Consider the following 23835-nt stretch of genomic DNA (forward strand, 5'->3'; position numbering starts at 1 on the left):
ATGAATGGAGGACTGCAATGGTTATCTCACTGTACAAGTGTTGGCCAGCCATGAACCCAGGGAACTATTGACCCATAAGCCTTATTAGTATAATATTTAAAGCTATGAAAAGATTAATCTTGGATATGTTAAATGATAACACAGGAAACTTACAGACACTAGATCCGACTTAGCCTGGTTTTGTTTAGGGCAAGTCATGACTACTCAGCTTAGTGGACTTCTTCAAAAATGACAAAAAAGTAATGGACAAGGATAAGATGGTACACACTGCTTACTTTGATGTAGCAAAGTGTTTGCAATAGTAACCCACTCAGACATTGTCAGCAAGCACATTGCATTAGGTATTAACCACTACATCACCCACATGATAGCCATTTGGCTCACAGACAGGACCCGAGAAAGTAGGATAGAGGAGTCTACCTCCACAAAAACTCCGGTTACTAGTGGAGTGCCTCAGGGTTCAGTACTTTTGCCAATCCTGTCTGGCATCTACTTCTCTGAAGTCAAGGCTAAAAGCAAAGGCTTCTGGCTAAACAAGTTAACAGATGATGCATTAGGTCATTGAATACCCCCAAGACACAAATACTTAAAAGAAGGCCTGACACAGACTAATAACTGATGCTGTTGTCACAGACCTAAACTCAATGCCAAGAAGTGCATTACAATATACTTCAGTAAGATAACCCCCTTCCCAAGAGTAGACCCAATAGTCAGGGATTTGGAAATGCATATAGACAGTGACTGGACCTTTGACGATTATGTGTTTACAAACAGTAAGAAAATAATATTTTGCACACTTTACATGCAAGGGTAGGGCATACAGGTCCAACGATGTCATCGCTTTGTTGTACTCTGCCCTTATAAAACCAGACTTTGGGTACAGTGCCCACTTTGGCATGTAGCTGACCAGTCAAATGCAACAATTGGAGCAGCCACAGAATTTCCTTATAAAAAAGAATATGTGATTTAGAAAACAAGTCCTATGCAAACTTCCTCAAATCCATGACCTTATATTCGGTCTCTTACAGGCTGCTGTAAGTTGACATATATCTGGCCTACAAAGCAGCTTCTGTTCCAGACTTAATAGACTTGCTGCACATTTACAAAACCAATAGCATCAGGAACAATCAGTTTAAAGACATAAACCACAACTGCAACATAAATAAGATAATCTGGATGTACGGGTATATGTCTCAGGGGTTACTCCTTCTCTCGAACAGGCTTCCCATTCATATGGATCAAACTTCTTCCCTGTACTTATTCAAATGAAATCTGGATCAGTGGATGGGAAATTTTAAATTTAGTCCAGGTATGGCACCTATATCTCTTTCATAGAGAGAACGTTTCTAAATGCTTGCCCATTCATGCCCATGTTTATATATCCTCACAAACCCTAAAGGACCAATACCTTTCTAATATTTCTAGGAAACATGTCTTGGCTAAAAAGACATTGTTGGGTCAATAGCCTGGAGCTTTCGTATGATCCTATAATAATATACCAACATTTATTCCCTGAGTGGAGACCCAACTCTTTCTCTCATCTATCAGACAAACCTGACACATTATCTACCAGTCTGCAGACTATTACACACCTAGCCAACAATTGTACAGTGATCAAAGGTATGAACTGTACCTTGTGATTGTAAGGTAAAGCACTTAACCATTGCACCAACTCCTTAGACGAGGAGAAAAAAATTGATTGCCTGACAATCTCTGTATTTTAATATTACTGATATAACACATCAAACTTAAGTAGGTGAGTTCTGTTTTGTACTGTGTGGTGGTAAAACAAAAACAAAATGAATAACAAATTTTAAGGTGAAGTATTACCGCTGTGTTATTTCCCTTACAGTGCATGACATTCTCCTGACCTCTTTAGTTTTCTGATCTACTCTTGTGGTAAGGAAATTCTATCATGAAAAAAAAACAGTAGTGATGCTTAGCAAATGAGGGAAATATGAAGAAGTTGAGAACTGAGATAAAAGGCAAAACACTGGAGCAGGTTAACAGCTTCAAGTGTCTGGGAGGTGTGATTGAGGAGAAGGGGAGTCTGAATGGGGAGGTCAAAGCTGGAATCAAAGGGGCCACAACCAAGTGGCACAGAGCATCAGAGGTAGTATATGATGGAAGAATTCCAAAGAAGTTGAAAAGTAAGGTGTATAAACCAGTAGTGCAGCCAGTACTACTGTATGGTAAAGAAGCCTGGAAAGTAAAGGCAGAGCAGTTGAGGAAGTTAGAGATGATGGAGATGAAGTGGCTGAGATCAGTGGTAAGATGTAAACTATGGGATGGTCAAAATAACAGAGGACATCAGAACAGTGGCTCCAGTTGCAGAAAAGGTCAAAGAGAACATATTATGGGGGTTTTGGCACATGTTCAAAAAGCAAAATACAATCTGGTGAAGAAGATTTGGGGCAGACAGGAAGAAAGCAGGAGGAAATGACAATATTCAGCAAAGAGATTGATGGATTCTGTGAAGACCTGCAACAGTCAGGCATGACTGCCAAAGAAGGTAGGAAAGAGGCATTAAACTGAGAGAGATGGTGGCAGTTGGCATCCATGTAGAAAATGTAAACAAGGGGTTTGATGTTAAAGAAGATGATGATGGTGCAGATTTTAAGACTGCTTTTGATGCTGACAAATGTATTGTAGCTTACCACTGTGTATATACCCTCATATGTACCATGCATCATCCAGGAAGTCATAAGATATACATACTTAACCTTTTGAAGAGTCAGATTAAGGTGCACTTAACCCTTAAGCTAAGAAGTGGACATCTTTCTTGATGACTACACATAATGTCAGGCAGTCTCTTATTTCCTAGCTCAATTATATTGTCATTCATTCTGTCTGGCATTAAGTTTACCATATTAAATGAAATCCACTGTATTTTCTTAAAAAACAAAGACAACAGCAGAATTTGAGTATATAAGACAAAAACAGACACCACATAAAGAACCAACCAGTAAGGAACTTACTGCTGAATTATTTAAACATTCATTAAAAATCAAATTCAAATTGATTGCATAAGCTAATGAACTTCTATCAGGTAAAAATGTTCCTATGCTATGAGGATTCTCACATATCATCTAATTTAAAGCCAAGAAACCCACCATACACTTCCCCTCTTATAGATGCAATAGTCTCTGCAGAGTTGATTGTAATATATGAATGACCATTGTTGATAATACATTAAAATACCCTGCATGTATACTAGTACACAATGATACAGATATATATCTAGCATTTATTAGTTAAGACCTTATATTTAGAAAAAAAAATGAATTTTTGAAACAACTTGGACATATCCGAGTGAAGTCATTGCACTATTCTGTTTTCTCTATAGTCATTAAGATCCAGTCCTCTGGCTTGCAATGAAAGAGTTTGCTTCATATCACCTTTGCTCAATAAACAAAAAAAGATAAAGCAAACATATTCCATCTCCATAATTGTTTGATTTGACTATAGAGTCACTTGTAGAAAAAACATTGCAAAATCAAAGCAAATCAGGATATATTGGCTTTGGATGTATTAAAGAAAAATGCTTCAATACACACATACTTTTATTTGCTAGCAGTACAGAAAAATATATTTTAACCTGCAACATGAGGTCTTGAGTGAATTTGAGATGTTGGCTAAATTACTGATAAGTGTATCCAAAACGTCACAAATGCCTGAGACCAGTTCTATTACTTAATGTAATGATACATACTTTAACACTATTAAGCAATAAAAATTACTCTTTTTATTTGTGGAGTGATAATTTATACATAATGGAATAAGTTAAAATACTAATTGCTACATAATTACATAGCACCTCGATAAACACTTATGGTCTAAGAAAGACATTTACATAGCACATCCAGAGAAACCTAGCAAAATTAAGATAAACATTTTTCTTTCTTCATAAAATGTTATGCTGCATTCAACCAGCTTCAATAGAACTTTCTAATAAAACCATTATGCCTTACGAAATTATATTATCCACAATTGCCTAGAATTCACTTAAAACACAAGAAAGAAGCAATGACTACTAGAAGGTTAGGTTTACCAGTATAGAATGTGCAATTAGTGTATATTCCATGCAATAAAATGTTCATATTTTAGCATACATATATACTACCATAACACTAATCAGCAAATCAACTTTGATTTAACAAGCTTTCTGAATACTTTTTTGTCCAAATTGTACATAATAACTCTACATACGTACATAAACTAAACATATTATTTTAATTACTTCATCACTCAAATTATTTTTCTGTTTTCATCCTTAAGATATGCAAGACATTTTCCATCTACTTTTAAAATCTACTTCATGAAAGTGCTGTCTTCCAATACATTATTTTATTGGTCAGATAGCTTTAGTGCAATCAAAATACTATAGGTCCATAGGTGCCTACTAGGCTAATGACTACTTGGGCCTTTGAAAGCCTAGCTATGTATCCCAAATCTCCGACAAGCTCTGGTACTACCTTTAGATAAACTTAGTCAAAAAGATAGGAGTATTTAAAAAACTGGTTATACATTTAACAGACCCAACAGTATTTAAAGCAAAGATGGCAAAACATAACAACAGGGCCAAGGATGAACACAGGATAGCAGCAGATTTCTGTAGCTCCACCAAAACAACTTCATAAACAGGGACATTTATCATCAAAACTTGTCTAATGGAATTTATTTCTTCATAAAATCATTTGTAATATAATTTTCTACAATAATATCCTAAAAAGAAAGAAAATGTGATTGATTTTCCTGTCAGACATCTTGGAAATTTCTCACTCATCTCAACTCCTCAGAATGAGCTACAGTAAAACTAACAGCCAGGATTCTACCCTTAAGAAAGAACTTCAGGCATTGCTACTAAACATGTAGGAACTGACAACTAAAATATATAGAATTGATTCTAAAATAGACAACTTCAAAGAAAAAACTACCAAACAAATGGCTATATTACATGAAGACGTACAACAGCAAAAAACACAGATTTCAGGTATAGAGGATGCTCTCAATGACATGGACAGTAGAATTAAAGCTGGAGAAATGAACATCAAATTTCTGCTCAAACAAAACATTCATCTCCAGTATAAATTGGATGATTTGGAAAACAGATCTCGATGTAATAACATAATGATCTTTGGACTACCAGAAGGCATTGGAGGTAATAACATTATAACTTTTTTAAACAATTGGCTACCAAAAACTCTAGATCTATCAGAGGCATTTTCTTTCGGTATAGAGAGAGCATAGATCTCTATCTTCCTCTGCCACTAACAAGAACATTCCTAGATCAGTTATAGTAAAATTTTTATCTTCATTTGATAAAGAGATGGTGTTAAAATTAGCATGGGCAAAAGCACCTTTAAAAGTTAATGATGGAGTAGTGCGCATTGATAATAATTATCCCACTCTGTTGATATCTAAAAGGAAATCCTTCTTGCCACTGATAAGAGAACCAAAAAAGGCACAACTCAAAACACATCTTTTGTTCCCTGCCAGACTAAAAACCATTTTACCTGATGGTCCTAAAAGTTTTGAAGATTTGGACACTGCCCTGGTTTATATTAAAAAACATAAAATATTGGACAAGATGGAAGAAATAGAATGGGCAAGCCCTTCGTTAAAAAGACTGGCATCAGGCACAACTTGGAAGACAACCGACAAGCAAAAGAGACTAAAAAATAAATGAATGACTTGCTTTATAGAATTCTGATTATTTTATGCAAACTTCCTTGTTCCGTCAAGTAATCCACAAACAACATAAGATCACCACAAAGCTTCTAAAGTCCATAAGATATGCAACTTTTTATACTAACAAATTTTCTTCCCAAGGAACAAGTAACCAGATACAATTTTTATTTGTTGCTTTTTTAATCTCTCTTTGTGAGATCAAAGGTTAGTAACAAGTTATATTCATTTAATTTTACTAAAAAATATTTCCCTCTTTCTTATTATTATTATTTTTATTTTATTAATATTTATTAATATTTCTTTTTTTAATCGATTCAAAATATTGCTATGTTTAGTACTGTTTAGTTATAATTGCTTAACATTGTAAAACCGAGACAGTTTAAACTCATTACAACTAACATGCTATGAAGTATAAACAGCTGATTAAACAAAATAAATATAAATGCAGTATTTTATACTTAGATACATTAGCAGATGAATGATTAATATATGCACCACTGTATTCCTTGATATAGTAATAAATGAATGATATAGTATAAACATGCATATCTTTTTTTTGGGGGGGGAACAGTTATACCCTTACAGTTTTGGTATGTATGTGCTTATAACATTGTGTAGCTTAGGAAATGCTATAAGGTTCATGTATGTTGTAAATAGACGTATAGTGTTTTCTATGGCCTGATATTACTGAGGCTTTGATTCCCAAGGCTTGTGAAACACCTCAAGCTGTCTCTACAGTACACAGAACCTTATTGCACTCAAAATGTATTATTTTATTTTTATTTATTTATTTTATTTTACATTTGTTGACCGGGATAGTCCGACTGGATACATGTCCATTTTCAGCGGAGTCCCGGGGAGAAAAGCTCCAACAAGGTTAAAATGACATATAATAAAAGACAAAAAGACAAAAAGACAGAAAACACATACATAGTTTTGAGAGAGATAACAGTGCTGCAATAGAAGTTACATTTGGTTACATTCATTGTATTCAGGTTATTGTATTATTTTCACTTACTTTCATCAAATGTCCTGCTGGAATTCCTCAGGAGACAACTTCAGACTCTGGCAACCTCCAGAATAGCACTCGCGAACCGTTTTCTAAACCATCATGTTCTAACTGTTCATCTGAGTTGAAGAAAGTAGCCATCATGAACTTTGACCTCTGATTTCACTCACACACAACATAATGCTGCAAAGTAAGCCAGTTCCAGGAAGTAGAACAGTCGCAAATGTGGAAATATGATGAAAACTTACTTTTTAACACAAAAATGTAAGTTTTTATCATTATAATAGCACTTTATCAATGTAATGTATGTTTAGCAAAGCTACAGCACATTTTAAAGCATTATCTTACTATCTAACCCATTTGCTGAAGTTTTGCAATGTGCAGCAGCTGAATTCAGAAGTATATTAGTTAGAATGTTCTTAAAGCGGCTTTACACAAAAAGCAGTACTGCAATTGTTGTTTCAATGCACATACCTACCTAACAATGTATGATAATCTTATATTTTGAACTTTTTTTAACTCATAACTAGAGTTATTTGATACGTTTTTAAGCTAGTATGTAATATATACCATATATGAAGCCATTGCATATTGTTTTCTATATAATGTCATGACTTCCCTTTCATTAATGCAATGTTTTTTACTATTTTGTTTTTGCTTTGTTAAGTAATTCTCCTATCATAGCTTCATGAACAAGCAGATAATACATTTATGCATACCTCTATGGCTGCATATATTTAAATAATTTACACTACTACCTTCATAACAATTGTAATGAATAATTTGATCTGAGTAATATATTGTGTCACAGAAGCATTAGTTAACAGATATTTCTAAGCTCAAGGAAGCTACGTATATACAAAGCACCTATATTTATTTATTTATTTACATTTGTTGACCGGGAGTGTCAGGGGAAAAACGCTCCACAGTTAAAATATACAGACAGTAGTCACATTGGATTTACATAGCAATTAACAATTTGATCAACATAGCAACAATTATAAACATAGTTACAGATGAAGCACATAGTACATCAGTAGACAACTAGAATCTTTATCATCTGCGAAGTACATAACAGACATTAACAATTGTAGCAATAAGAATTTTCTGCCGTATAATAAGTAGTTAGGCTTATGGGCATCTCAGCTTGCTATAATCAAGGTAGTTAGTGGGGTGGAAGGAAAGGTAGTGGGTAGATGAGGTGGGTGATATTAGACTGGGAGTTGCAAGGGCATAGCCAGCATGTTTTTAGGTGCGCTTTTAATAAAGTTTTGAAGTGGGTGCATGATGGTATGGAGGTAATTGTGGGTGGGAGGGAGTTCCATAATTTGGCTATGGTTCAAGAGAATAGTGCTTCTCCAGCAGAGTTATTGGCTTTAGTGATCTGCAAGTGATTTTTGTTGCTGGATCTTAGTGGTCTGGTGGTGCGATACGTTTGAAGTAGATTCTGGAGGGATGGGAAATTTAGTGGATGGTTTACTAGTTTGTGGGCGAGTGTGAATTGATACCATTGAAGGAGGTGAGGGAGTTCAAGCCAGCCCAATATAGCAAGTGAGAGACAGTGGCAAATTTGGCGATTTTGTTGTAGCAGGTCTCTAGCTTGTTTAGATTGCATTGCCTTAGGTTGGTATATATTACAGAGGCATAAAGTAGAGTGGAGATAAGGTTTGAATTTTCTACTGAAATCTTTGCTGCTTTGGTGAGAAGTTGCTTATTTCTGTATAACGCTCCTAGTTTTTTGTGGACTTTTTTATGGTCATGGATATGTGAATGCAAAATTTTAGTTTATTGTCTATTTCCACTCATAGCAATTTGGTGTGTTCTGTTGAGTGTATAGTGGTGTTGCCTTTTGCTGTGATGTTAAAGTGAGAGTTGTTTTGAGTATGTTTGGTAGGGTGGAAGATGAGTATTTTAGTTTTGTTTGGGTTGAGTATTAATTGGGCATCGGATAACCAAGTTTCGACAGAGGAAAAGGCTTCCTGTGTGACTTTTTGCAGTTTGGGTAGGGAATGGGTTGAGCAGATGATGGTTGAGTCATCTGCGTATTGTATGAGTGTGCCATGTCTGGTGGCAGAGGCTAGATTATTGGTGAAAATAGAGAAGAGTAGGGGTCCAAAAATGGATCCTTGGAGAACCCCTAAAGAGACAGGCAGTTGGGGAGATATGTCATTCTGCATACAACGGATTGTTGGCGGTCAGACAGGTAACACTGAAACCAGCTGGTGACTGATGGAGAGAAGGATAGGTTATTGAGGACAGAGATTAGTTGTTTGTGTGGGATCATGTCAAATGCTTTAGATAGGTCTAGGAAAGGTTTGGTTGGAAACCATGCTGAGTATTGGAAAGGGGGTTGTTAGTCAGGAGGTAGTCTGAGACCTGAAAGTGAATGCATCACTCTAGTATTTTGGAGAGTGAAGATAGAATAGCTATGGGGCAGTAACTTGTTAGTTCTGTAAATGGTCCGCCTTTGTGGAGGGGATTTATATGTGATACTTTCCATAGTGTGGGAACGTAACTTTCTGACAGAGATCGGTTAATCAAGATGGATACTGGGTAGGCCAGAGCATCAGCTGCTATTTGTAGGTATTCACTTGGGAGGTTGTCTGCTGTTAATTAGGTGGGCTTAAGTTTAGTTAAGAGTTTTTTTATGTTGGAGGTAGGAACAGGAGAAAAAGAGAAGACAGTGGGTAGATTACTAGTTAAAGGTGTGGGTTGGAGGGGAGGGTGTTGTGTTGTTTAGCTAGTGATAGTATGGTTTGTGTGAAGTGTGTGTTGAATGAGGTAGCAATATTTTCGGAGGAGTGAGCGATGTTAGGAGGAGGGGTACTGACTTTACCTAGGTGGAGGATGGAGTTTATGAAGGACCAGAATTGTTTGGGGTTTTGTTGGGAGGAGTCTAGGACAGACTGGTAGTATTGGACTTTGTCCTGTTCTGTTAGCTTTTTGACTCTATTGCATAGTTCTAGGAATTTCTGTCTAGTTGAGGGTGTTTTAGTTTTGTGCCAGTGCGCCCAGGCTTTATCCCTGGTTTTCATTTCTGACTAAGCGGTGTTCTGTAGCCATGAAGAGGGTTGTACTTTGGTTCTGGAAAGTCTTATAGGGGCATGGTAATTTAGGATGCTCAGGAAGGTAGTATTAAAAAATTAAACTGTATCATCAAGACTGTGGTACTTTATAGGATGCCAGTTATATTCTTTGAGGGATGAGATGAATGCGAGTGGGTTAAAGTTTATTTTTTTTACATATTTGATGGTAGATGACAGGTTTAGCTTGGTATAGGTATTTTTTGAGTAGGAATGTTGGGGAGTGATCACTGAGGCTATCTGATAAGCAGACTGTTATATATTACTGGGGGCTCTTACTGAATAGTATCCAATCCAGGGTAGTGTGCTTGTTGGAGTTTTTATTTATCCAGGTTAGCGACTGGACTAGTTGGGTGAAGCCATGAAGGTTTAGATGATGGGTTGGATGGTTGCCAGAACAGGATTGTCAGTCAATATTGAAATCACCTAAAATTATAGTTTCTTGGGGGAGATGGTGGGTAGACCAGCTGAGGAGGTTTTCTAGTGGAGGGATGTTTTGGCCAGGTGGGAAGTAGCATCCAATTACGTTGATGTGTTTTTTTGGTTTATTTTGAGGTTGGTATATATTATTTCTTCATTGCCTATTTGTGGAGCTGATGATTTTAAGGTGCTGTTAAATATTATAGCTACACCACCTCCTTTCTTGTTTAGCCGGTCTACTCTTAGTATGCTGTGATTGGTAGGAAGGATTTGCTCACTGGTAATGTGAGGTTTTAGCCAGGTTTCTGTCAGGATGACTATATCTGGGGAGTACAATTCTATGGTGGCATGGAGTTCATGGACTTTGTCGGATAAACTTCTAATATTTAGGCTTAGTAGATGGAAGTCACTTGGCTTTCTATTGGCTGTGATTTGGGAGAAGTTGTGGTTTCTAGTCTGATTATGAGGAGTGGGGTTGGAGATGGTAGGGCCAGGGTTGGGGTGGATGTCTGCACTTAGGGCTAGTTGTTATATGCATGAGGTTATTAGTTTTCTCAGTTTTTTAATGTGTTTGTTTGTTAGGGAAACTTTATGATTGTACTCTGTGGGTCATAGGTTTGGCGCGAGGGTTGCTATGTTAAGTTGCAGGGATGTTTTATGTTTGAGTAATATAGTTGATAGAATATGTGGGGGGGTACATATGGATGGTTCTTGAGTTGGTGGGAGGGGAGCTAAGTGAGGGAGAGACAGGAGTGGTTGTGTGAGTAGTAGTACAGTGATAGTGGTTTAGTGGGGGAATGATGGAGTTTTGGTAGGATGTAAGATATGCAAGGAGAGTGCATGCATTGAGCATAGGTATGGTATGCTTACACATGTTAGCTGAGGAGAAGTGATAGTAGTGGGGAGATCAAGGAGGTCGTGTTGGGTTTAGTGCCATGGTTGGCTGTTGGAAAGATGGAAGGGGTTTGGATTGTGTAATAAAGGTAGGACCACTGGGGGTGAGAGTGAATAGGGGGCAGGGTGGGGAGTGGACCGGGCAGATGCCCTGTTAGTTGCTCTTATGAGGGGGCTAGAAACAATCAGGCAACAGAGAAAACTGATAAAAGAACATATGATAGTGAATGTGGAGACTCAGGTAGGTACCCTGTATTTCCATGAACTGTGCCCCAGTTCAGGCAGTTTTAGTAAGTTTTATGGCAGGGCTGAGCATAAGGTGCTCAAAGGATGGTTGTATTTTTAAAAATGGTGCCTGCCACAGGTAATATTTATTAACTTTGGGATTGGCTTAAGGTAATAAACAGGGAAGGGGGAGAACAAGGGTGTGAGCAGGCAGTTCTTTTGTACTGCTGCTAATGAGCCAAAACAAAGACAAGTTTGAGTTTAAGAAACAATCACAATTGACCAAGGACTGCTCTGAAACTGTACATAATTTCTTAACCATTTCCCAGGTGGAAAATCAGGATAACCTTGCATCAGTAGGCTAATGTGGTCTCAGTTTAAATTAACGAACACACAGTATTTAATCAGTTATGGATACTATTTGCTAACAGAAGGGAATAAGAGAGAGAATGGAAGATTAGTGTGTGTGTGTGGGGGGGGGGCTGCTTACAAGTCAAAGCAGAGTGCTCTCCAGGGGATAATGAATATTGGCTCAAACAGGTAGACACATACTCAAAGTTAACTTTAGCTGTTTTTGTTTGCAGACAGTTCAGACCCTAACTGTGCTTTTCTTATAAGAATGATAAAGGTGGTACCACAATTGAATACTTAAGAGTGGTGTTAGGTATAAAAAAGAAGAGTACAGAGAGGAGTAAGCACTTTTGCGATGGTAAAGATATATTATAAAGATTGCAAAAAACAAACTGAGGAAATAGCTACTGCATGCAGGAAAATGTGTCTTGAACCAACTACTAGTATATGCAGATACTGAGCCAGTTGGAAAAACAAATCAGTGAGAAGGGACCTCCGCTGACAGTTATGCAGTCACAGATAAAAAATATAGCAAGTAGCACTCTGTCCTGGGTCTCTAATGTGATTTTATCCACCAGTAACAACACAATTATATAGAAATAATTAGACACCTGTATGACCTGTCTACACACAACACAATTACATGAATAGCATTAGTGAACAAGGTGCAGCCATACAAATAGACCATACTATTATACTATAAACAACTTGGTGCAGACAAACACAATGCTAGTATGCCATAGTAACTTCCAATAATAAAGCATAAATCATATTAGATGTCTAACACAAGTTAACATAAATAAGCATACACAGTTGTAAAACACTTACTGGAGAGACACTGAGCTCCTCATGGGTCCTGTAACAGAGTGGATTGCAGTTTTAAAAATGGTACCTGCCACAGGTAATATTTATTAACTTTGGGATTGGCTTAATGTAATAAACAGTGAAGGGGAGAGAGAGAACAAGGGTGTGAGCAGGCAGTTCTTTTGTACTGCTGCTAATGAGCCAAAGCAAAGACAAGTTTGTGTTTAAGAAACAATCAGAATCAGATATTTACTATTTACAAACAATCAGATATTTACTACTTATATATATATATATATATATATATATATATATATATATATATATATATATATATATATCCCAGTCAACAAATGTAAAATAAATAAAATAAAAATAAAATAAATATACCCCGGGATTCATGAAGCTCGGCACAAGGCCGGCGTAAGGCCTGCGCCGGCGGTGCATGGAATAGCCGGCGCAGTAGCGCCATATACATATTAATGAGAGTGCACCGGAATCACAGACACGTGCGTAGTGTACGTGAGCGAGCCCAGGTAGGATGCGTCTGGAGGCGTGTCTAAGCCGGCATGAGGTGAGCAACCTAATGTGCTGACAGCCACAGTCCGCCCACAATAGTAATGGCAGCAGCCAGGTCCTGTGCAGAATGAAACGCACGTACAGTATGCAACATAGTCCCCGTCCCAAATTAACGGAGAAGCAAATAGAAGCCATGAAGGCATAAGTGTACCCGTCCAAGAAGCTAAGGATACATAAGACCGCGTTCGTCCCGCAATGCACCGTCAGTGTTTACACTCAGAGAAGGTGTACAGCCGCATGTCAGCGCGCCGCACCGACATAGGAGCAGCGACTAAGGTCACCACCTGTCCCACTTTGGTTGTGGCAGTCTCTCCATGGCCAGTTGTGTCCCGAAAAAACGTATTAGAAATGGCTGATGTGCTATGATTGTAGGACACAATGATATCCGTATTTAATGTAATGGTAGCATGAATTGGTTATTTCTGTAACAGAAATACCTAAATGACACAAGAAACAGAATAAGCAAGCAAATTGCCACAACAATAAGCTTATTATTTAGGCAAACAAGTGAAGTTCTATGCTATATAGTGACCCGTTTGTATGTGTCGGCCTGTAAAGTCAGATGTGAGTCCCGGAAATATCCCAGATCGGAAACTGGAAAAGGTGGAAACCCCAGTAGCGACATGGCCATGGTCACCAGGGTTACCTGCTGTCCGAATGTGCCATGGACAGTCCCTGATTGGACAGTTGTGTCCCTGCAACAATCGTAAAATGGAAAATGACCTCCGATCCCTGTCAAGAAAATTCACGCAATATACATGTAATAGTAGCATAAAACATATACATTACTATATGAAACACAGACATGGCATAAGAACATAAATAAGGAACCCAAATGCTTACAGAATAAGCATAGTATGGCAAACAAGTGAAGTTCTGTCAACTGCACTAGCCGTGGGTATGTGTAGTCCTGCAAATTCTACAGTTTCCACATAACATGCCCCACTATGGGCATTGGAAAAGGTGCCAACCATAATGGTCACAAGCAGTAGTGACAGTACATAGCCGGGTAGCTGTGCTGACATAACAACAGTAAGGAAGCAAGATACCTCAAACACAGGCAAACATGTGCATAGCAACATATCCCACACCCAGCAACGTCTCTGTAGCATACACTGGATGGTGTATGATGAAGTGTAATATCCAGAAGCAGAACCCATGCATTCGGATGTACTACACAATAGCCTCATTGTACATGTCAGTCCCACCCATGTATACCTCTGCACCCAAACCTGCTAGCATCCGTGTGCAGCTATACAACCACACACAATGTGCATACCTGAACTGTGGTAAGATGTTTGTGTTAGGCAATGCCACGCGGGCAAATCATTACCCCACATGTCACCAACCCACCGCAGGTACAGATATGTAAATGGCTGCATGTGAATGTGTCAGCAGAATGTGTACATCCCGCATGTAGTATGTACCCGTCCAAACCATCTAGGTTTGCATACGACACGGTGCACATAACTGTACACATGTGGACAAGTCGGGTTGTTGGACCACCGCATCGATGATTATCTATGCAGTGAAGTCGATCACATATAGCGGAACAGGTGCCTACCAAACAGGACATCCTAACAGGGTGCTACAGGCAAAGAAGGGGAAGCTGGGACATCACATGTGGAGATTAGCGTAGCTGGACGGACAAATACACACAGTCAAGGTAAAGGACGGAACAACATGCATATGGCCGGATGGATGTTGTTCGTAAAATATATAGAAACACATATGAAGTTCCAGTTTACACTCGAAATACTATATAATGCATTGAATTGTACCGTACAATATGGCAGTAGAACTAAGCCTGCATGTAATTGGTGAAGCTAAGCTGTACTGTGATGGAATTCTGAACCTGGCTGTAAGCAGTACAGCAGGCTCATGTCTGTCATCATTAATTATTTGCTGGGTTACAGAACAATAAATGTATGTACATGCATAACAGCACTCCTTCCCCAGAGGAGGATGGCCTTGTGAGCTCTATCGAAGATAGCAGTACAACTCCTTACCAGAGAGACAAAGCAACGTATTAAGAAATTAACTGTCCACTGTATCGTAACAGTCTAGGGTCCTTGAAACAGCTACAATCACAACAGGATACAGTAATGTACAAGGTGCTGTGCAAGGCTGTGTTATTCCCACGGAAAACATTTTAAAAGCACGACCCCAGCACCCGTATGTATAGACTATTGCGGACCATAGTGATGGAAATGCCCTGTGACCGACCACGTCAGTAAGGTGGGCAAAAGCTGATTGTAAACACTATATAAAGAAACTGCTTACTGTATAGAGTCAGACAAAACTCTCATACTTGGACTGTATATTATTTAGCCTGCCTGTGTACACTACTAAAACTTTCGAACCCGAGCCTCCTGTGTTATCGGCTGTCACTTAGAAAAGCCTACTGATAACTACAGTCTGGTTGTAACAACTTATTTCACATTGTGATCCTTGTAATCTGGAATTCCCTTGGTAAGCTACAGGTCAGAGTGCATGGCTGGTTAGACATGTACGCTGGAGAATATGCATAAATGGTTCTTCTTGAATGAAAAGACCTCCGACTGAATTGTTGTGTGTAAAGAGGCTGTTTACTGTCTGATCTGTGGCTGAAAAGCGGAAAACTGGATCCCAAGAAGAAAACGTGCAGCCTTAAACAGGAGGCCCAGGTAAGGAGTGTCTGCCTTTTTGTGTCTATTGTAGATCAGGGACCAGACTACATTGTGTTTCTGTTAACAGTAGTGATATCGGGTCGAAGACCTATCCAAATACTATTAAATCTGAACATAGGTCAGGGGAACACACAGCAGAGTAAATAGTGATTGTAGACACTACAGTGGATACAGGGAAGGAGACACACGTGTTATGACAGAAAGTGCGTAGCAGTCGTGTAGAGGATATGGGAGATTATTGAAGCAACAGATCATGTGACCCGTTTGACGGGTGGCGTGAAGAATATGCAATGTCGCAGAGCACATAATGTGAGTTACGCAGCAAAATGGGGTAATAAATATGACATTGATGGTATATTACGCAACATATCGTTACTGAAACATTGTAATCCCTGAAAATTTGATGCATATGTTCCAAGGTAAACACCTGTTCCACCCTGAGAGGGATAGTCCCTCTCTGGCCAGCCGTGTCCTGTAAATAAACCGAACAAATGTCAAATGTCCTGATATCTCAGGACAAACATTTCCCAGATATATATCAAAATGGTAGCATAAAACAGTAAATTTGTATGTGGAACAGCAAAATATAATAATAAACAGAATAAGCAACTGAAATGCTACAACAATTGGTCGCTCTCCTGGCAAAACGTGAATTCCTGTCCTATGTACTGGCCGTGGGTATGCATTTTCCAGGCAAATTACACGTTCTGAACACTAATGTCCCACATTGTGCATTGGAAAAGGTGGCAGCCCTAAGATGTGCAGGCGACAAAACAGCGACAATTGGGTATCCGTCATGCACATCGGTGGACTGAGGTAGTGTACTGAAGGGAATAGAACACTACAAATGGCTAAGCATCATACGTACACAGAGAAGATCATAATACAGTAGTACCGATAGCCCCCCCACAACCCCCTACCACCTCCGATACCACATCCAGGATATTAAGCGGGAGGGCAGGCTAGTCCCCACACATTATCCTGTGGCAACAGAGGTAGCACAATGAACAAATGTAATAGAAGCTATTGAAACCACATCCCGAACACGTAACATACCTAGGGACACCCGAGTAAGAACACAGTACTAAAACAGAGTGAGGATATCTGTCAATTAATTGAAGTACCGAACCCTCATGCAGGACAGGAAGGCCAGGACCCAACCCTCGTAGCGTATAGACCGTGGACACCAGAAGATATCTGCAAAGTCATAGAGGGAATTCCCCAAACACAAAGTAATCGCTATTCACCATGCAATACCCCTGTATCTCCTGATCGAAACCAAAGGGAATGGCGGATGGTACAGTATGTATAAGCTGTAAATCATGTAAGAATACTTAGGGTAGCGTTGGTGCCAGACCCACACACTATATTCAATGCTATGAACATGCCACAGAAGTATCTTACCGTGGTACATATAAGCTATGCTTACTTTGCAATACCTATACATCCACATAGTCCGTATTGCTTTGCATGTACAGTCAGGGTGACAGATACAGCCATACCCGGCTATCGCGGGGCTACTGTGAAAGTACAATGATATTCTCACAGGGGATGGCTAGCTACATTCCGGTGTTAACTCCACCCGGGGCCAGTCAAGTTCCACTTTATTTGGATGATATTCTGCTTGCGGCCCCTACCCAGCAGCAATGTATGGAAGATACAATAGCATTATTGAGATAATCAGCAGAACAGGGACATAAAGTAAGCAAGCATAAATTGCAACTACAGAGAATACAGGTCAATTACCTGGCATATCTGGTATCCAAGTAGGGTAGAACATCACATGACGATAGGAAGGTAGCAATATAATAAGCACCCAAGCCAACTAACAAGAAGGGAATGATGTCGTGTCTGGGCCGACTAACACTTGTTAAATCTGGATACCAAACAATGCTGTGGAATCCGCTGTATTGTTTGCCTTAACCTTTAATACACCTATGGCAGCACAACACATAGTACACGGATTACAGTAGCAGAAACAGCGTTCTGCAGACTAGAAACGATTGATAGCCTCAACAGCTGTAGTAGGTCTCCTGAATAATCATAACACATGTTGTCAGACCGTAGATTGTAAGCGGAGATATATGTCGTCAGTCTTGATGCAACAGCAGGGAAGTAAGCAACGCTAAATAGCTGACTACTCATTGCAGTTGGACACTGTGGCATGGTCAGTGCCACATTGTGTACAGGCAGTTGTTGTAGCACCCATGGCAGTACAGGCCCGGCCGTAATGTTACTAGACCACCCTCTCACTGTGAGAATGTCTCATGCAGTTGCGATCAATCTGCTGCAAGAGAAGATAGCATTCCTGACCCGTGCTAGACATTTGTCATGTTTGACCATACCACTGAGTCAACCTCACATGGTGATTGAGCGTTGTACAACATGAAACCTATCAACGTCACGTCCGACACCTGTGTATGGCACACCACACAGTTGCCTATACGAAATGGATTAAATAACTACACACAGACATGATAACACTGATATACCCTTAGATGATGCAGAGGTGACAGTTAATGTATGCGGATCATGTAGACAGAGTCCTACAGGAATGAATCAAGTAGTTTATGCAGTAGTTATTGATAATGACAATGTAGGCGGCCAAACCCTGCAGCATAACGTGTCTGCTCAAGCAGCAGAATAGATAGCTTTAACACGTGCTTGTACTGTAGCGGAAAACTGATGTGTGGACATATGTCCCGATAGTCATTCTGTTGTCTGTGCAGTGCATGTTTATGAGCAGCAGTGGAAGAATAGGGGAATGATAACATCCACGGTAAACCGATTAATCATGCGCATGTGAACCTGAATGCATTAGACTACATGCAGTTACCCACTGAAGTAGGTAATTGTAAATGTGCAGGGCATAGAAAGCAACAGGATAACAGTAGGAAAGTTGAGGCATGAGCTCATGCACCTGCAAAACAAGCAGCGTCACAGTTGGAAAGTGTCTGTGTGAATGAGGAATGACAAACCTCAGACTGTTTAGATGTAGAAACTGTACAAACAATGCAAACAGCAACTACGAAAGCAGAAAAGCCGACGTGGTTATGACGAGGAGCAATCCTTGAACACGGACTGCACATATCCACAGTGAGAAAGCCAATATTAACGTCTAATATATTCAGATATGCTTTGTGGAGCCATGGGTAGAGACATGTCTCAACAGGGGGATGGTACATTTGGTTAACAGAATACCCTAACATACGGAATTACGAACCACATACAAACCTCATGAGCAGCGTGTCACGTTTGCCGTAGATATCATGCACAGGGAGTATTTAAACCGAAGGGAGTGAGTTTACCTACACCACCCTAACCGTTCCATTACTATTTGTATGGAATTCATACATCTGCATAAATGTGAAGGGAACAAATACTGTTTAGCGATTACACATATATATAATCAAAATGGGTAGAAGCATTCCCAACCATTAATCCGGATGCAGCAGCAGTGGCAAAGGTGCCAGTAAAATTAAGTATCCCTAGATCTGGCATGCTGTAAAGAAGCTACAGTGACAATAGAACACATGTAGTTAACCAGACAATCACGCTACCTGGGGATTACCATTATTACCATGAATGTCAATTGCATGTACAACCCACACTCAGCACGACTGCTGGCCGTAGAATGGGATCGAGAAATAAGTAGAGGAGTTTGGTGGGTGACATCCAGCCGAGTTACATGAGCTGTCTACCTCTAGCATTGCTGAGCATGACAACAGTTCCAAATGTAAAGTGCTGCACCCACTTGAGTAGTATGTGGAATGGCATATCATGTGCCAGAGTGGAAAGCTGTCATGCCTGCAGAGCCGGAGGTCGATGACTCAGTAGTAGGTGACATGAGAGGATTGTTAACTAGTAACACTGTTCTTCAGTTAAAGTCTGTTACAGATAAGAGCAAACGAAGACGGAAGCATAGCTGACACCAGTATCCTGTGTGTATGTCACTGTTATCCAAAGAACATTATTGCCAAGTGGACAGTGCAAATGTCTGTACCGGGTACTGTTGGCAACGCCTACCGCAGTAAAGTTTGCAGAGAGGTCGTCCTGGGTCCACCTCACATTTCTCAAACTGGTAAAGGATATCAAGTCTGATTGACATCTTGTAGCTGATATACCAAAGAGCCGAATCACCCGGCGAAGACTGTATAACAATACAAAGCAACCCCAAAGACATTTATGTTTGCTGTCCTAATGATTATACACCTATTAACCATGTTTGTGTTTACGTTACAATTTTCGGGACCTTACCTGCATATAACTACACGGATACAAATACTGATACGTGATGAACTGGCCACAGAGTGTCTTCCACACTTCAACAGATACCTAGGCATGATGTGTGTGCATATAGAGACTAGGAACACATTAAATTGCTGTGTTTGTACTGCCATACCTACATCATATGGAGGACTTCCGATGCATGTTGTCCCCTTGGGGATAGATTGAGACTTGTGAATATCTACACTTTGATACAGGTTCTGTGAGATCACAGGACAACGTGGCAATGTACTTACCTGTTACACAAAAAGGAATTGTATGTTATCATAAACATGATACAGTTTCAGTTGGTGGGAGTATTTGTAACATAACTGTGTCTTACGAATGTCATATAACAGCCAAAGATCACAGTACTACTTGTAGCACCATTCCTAATTTGTATTGAAACATCATGAGAACAATGTTGAAGGATGTGCAGAAACATCCTGAATTGTATAAACAGTCCTCTGTTAGAGACAGGAATTTGTTACATGCAGAGGTAACCCGCATCAGTACTAAAGTAGAATATTGTTATGTTGTTTGTGGGAAATAAGCATATCAATGGTTACCTGGGAATTGGTCCGGCAGTTGTTATTTGGGTTATCTGGCTCCAGTCACATGACATACTGTACAATTGCCTGTGGGTGCGAAACGAACTATAACACATATAGCTCGAAGAACTGGGAACACAGTCGAGAAACCTACTAATCCAGTGGGTGAAATGGAAGCTGTTCTGACATGTCAGTCCTCTGCAAGAGATAAAGGAATATCGATTCATATGGACTTCAGTGACAGCGTCACAACCTGGGCTGGAACACCCCCAGCTTCTGTAGTAGTGAAATCAATCAGGGAACAGAGGAAGTTATCAAAACCTGTCGGAGGAAAGATGAATGTGACTTCCCGCTCCTGAACATGTGACTGATGAACTGGATGCAATGAGAACTGTTGTGTCACAAAATGTAATAGTGCACGACTGCACCGTGGTGCTGAGAATTGAATGCGTCTTGGCGCTTACTGAAGAAGATCGCTGTGTCCAACTACCACATGAAGAGACCAAAAGCAACGCCCACCTACAGGTAATATAGCAGGTGTCATCCATGGTGGAACCAGGCCCAAACCCACTGCCGAACCATTTCCACAAACCATTGGGTGGATGGGGTCAGTCATACTGAATATCATGATTGCCATTTGTGTTGTTCTGCTCATATTGGGAGCATGTGTCTAGTGCGGGATACTGTGCATGTAAGTATTAGTCAGGGACTCTGGCGACATACCTGTACCCGAGACTATGTATCAAGACCTGTAGTGGTATTTGTCAATAGAAAATGCAATCCTACTTGCAATGTACATCAAATTACTTGCCTACTTAAACGTTCCACAGAGGAAGACGCTAGGGAATGAAATAATGTTGTATATGTTTCTGGATAGAGTAGAAGCAATCAAAGGAGGGAGAATGTTAGCAAAATACATATTTAAACATAATATGACGTGCAACTTTAGAAGCAAATAGTGTATAATGCATATTATTCTACCTGACAATATAGCAGTACAGCTTCTCATGCATGTAATTGCTTGTAGTGTAGCTGCAGTGTGATTGAACCCTAACCCTAGCAGTAACCAGTGCAGCAGGTGTATGTCAGTCAGCATTAGTCATCTGCTCGGTTACAGAATAATACATGTATGTACAGGTATATCTGTCATCCTTCCACTGAGGAGGATAGGCTTGTGAGCTGTAACACAGAGTACAGCTGCTCAGTAGAGACACAGGAACCTAGTAGGACACGGAGTGAGGACTGGATATGAACAGTGTTGGAACCGTGTCAGAGCAGAATTTACCAAAGTACAGTCTAACTGAATATGTGGCTCGCAAGGTTGGGCTATCCTCATGGGAAAACATGTAATAAGCATTACCTGAGCACTGTTGTAGGAATACAATGTTCTGTACTCTAGCAATGTAAATGCCTTGTGACTGACCACATCATTAATGTGTGCAAAAGATGATAGTATACAGAATGCTCATACAGATGTAACATGTATAGAGTTGAACAAATGTCTAAACTTTGACTGCATACTCCTTTGCCTCCTGCTGCACAGTACTAAAATGTTATTAATCCCAGCTTCCTGTGTTAATGAGTGTCATTTTGAAAATATGAATGAGTGTTACAGTTTGATTTAAAAGACTTAATTGACAGATGTTTACGTTCTAGCATGGGAATAGGTCAAGACAAACATCACAATGTCCATGTGTACCACATACACACAGCCAGTAACACGCAGTAGTAGTGCATGAAGGCATACGACTGTGGGAATAGTACAGGACATATGGCACGTGCCAAGTGCAGATGCATGACACAAACCCAGGATGGGTGTCCCTGCAAAGAGGAACATGTGCCAACTACACCTCCCACAGATGTACTGGCAATAAAAACACATGGCAAACACACAGACACACTACTGTCCAACACATGACTGCAACAGAGCCTGGTCAAACACCAACATGAAGCATGCACAAACAGGGACTTGAGTAATGTTTGCCTTAACACCCCCCCCATAGGCCAAAGAAGAATAGAATGGACATATGCATGTAATGCTGTGAAGGATGTGTGGTAGTCCTCAGTATCACAGTGTTAGGGACACAGATACACTGTCATCAACTGTGCCGTCTGTGCAGCGTTACACAGCATACCTGCATGTAATACAGAGGACAATCATGTGCCACAGAAATATACAGTGGTGAAAGACTATAGTGGATAGACAATTGTACATGTGACAAACTATGAATATAGGTTCACACGTCCATAGGTACAGGGTAGGCCATCGTCCCAGGCCCAGCCATAATACTACACCATAGTTAGGATGACTTTGCCAACCTTCTGTGCTTCAGATGAAATACCCATGATATTGCTGTATCTCCGTCAAGCAGTGATAATGATGTAATCCCTGGCCTATACCTGCAATTCTCCATCCAATGGACAACATAGCTGCGAACAAGGCTAGGAAGGATGTCTGTCTCACATGTACTGTGATGTAGATCCACAGCATAATGATTGTCTGGGTGATATATGTGTCACCCAAACACATCCCATGAATGACCGTGACAAGGTAAATGTCACCTGCCCTAGTGATTCTGAGGGATGCGGATACAGTAGGTGAAGCATACACATGACATATGGGTTGACATGGCCTTGTATGTCAGGCACAGGTCAACACCAAACAGCAGGTATGTGGCGTGATGTGGCAGGGGTCCTACATGTGGGGCAGCATTACACAAAATGGTGTCATCCTGCATCTGTACAACAATCAACCTATGTGGGCTTCCCAGCTGCTGTAGGTGTATGGTCAGATACAGTCTGAATGGGGCAATGTAGTAGATCATAGGTGTAACACGTAATGGGTACAAGGAGACAATGACCTAGCCTGATGTAGATGTGAATCCCTGCACCAACAGGTGGGCAATGTAGAAGACCCACACAACCACGATAGCAACGTGTGTGTGGAATGAATGGTGACCGTCAAACACTGTCCCCTGATTCCTGGTAATCACCCCTGTGCTGAGTGGACAGCCACCTATATGCTGGACAGGGGTGACCTAGTAGTTCTCCACAGGTATGATGTTGCATGACGTTGCATTTAGCTGTGGGACATGTCCCTGACAGCAGATATGCATACCTGGGAGGCCCCTTCGAAGGATATCTGTGTCAGATGTCTGTCCCACTATGGCACCTGTTTTGCAGTCATCTACAAACACTGTTGCCCATAGCACCCCTGTGTGCCTGTACCGTGAAGATGTAGGTGTATGACAGGAGTGCACACATGGAAGGGCCCCATGGGACACCACTTCTGA

The sequence above is a fragment of the Protopterus annectens genome, chromosome 3.part0 (genome assembly GCF_019279795.1).
Source record: "Protopterus annectens isolate FY-2018-M chromosome 3.part0, PAN1.0, whole genome shotgun sequence".
NCBI classification, from domain to species: Eukaryota; Metazoa; Chordata; order Ceratodontiformes; family Protopteridae; genus Protopterus; species Protopterus annectens.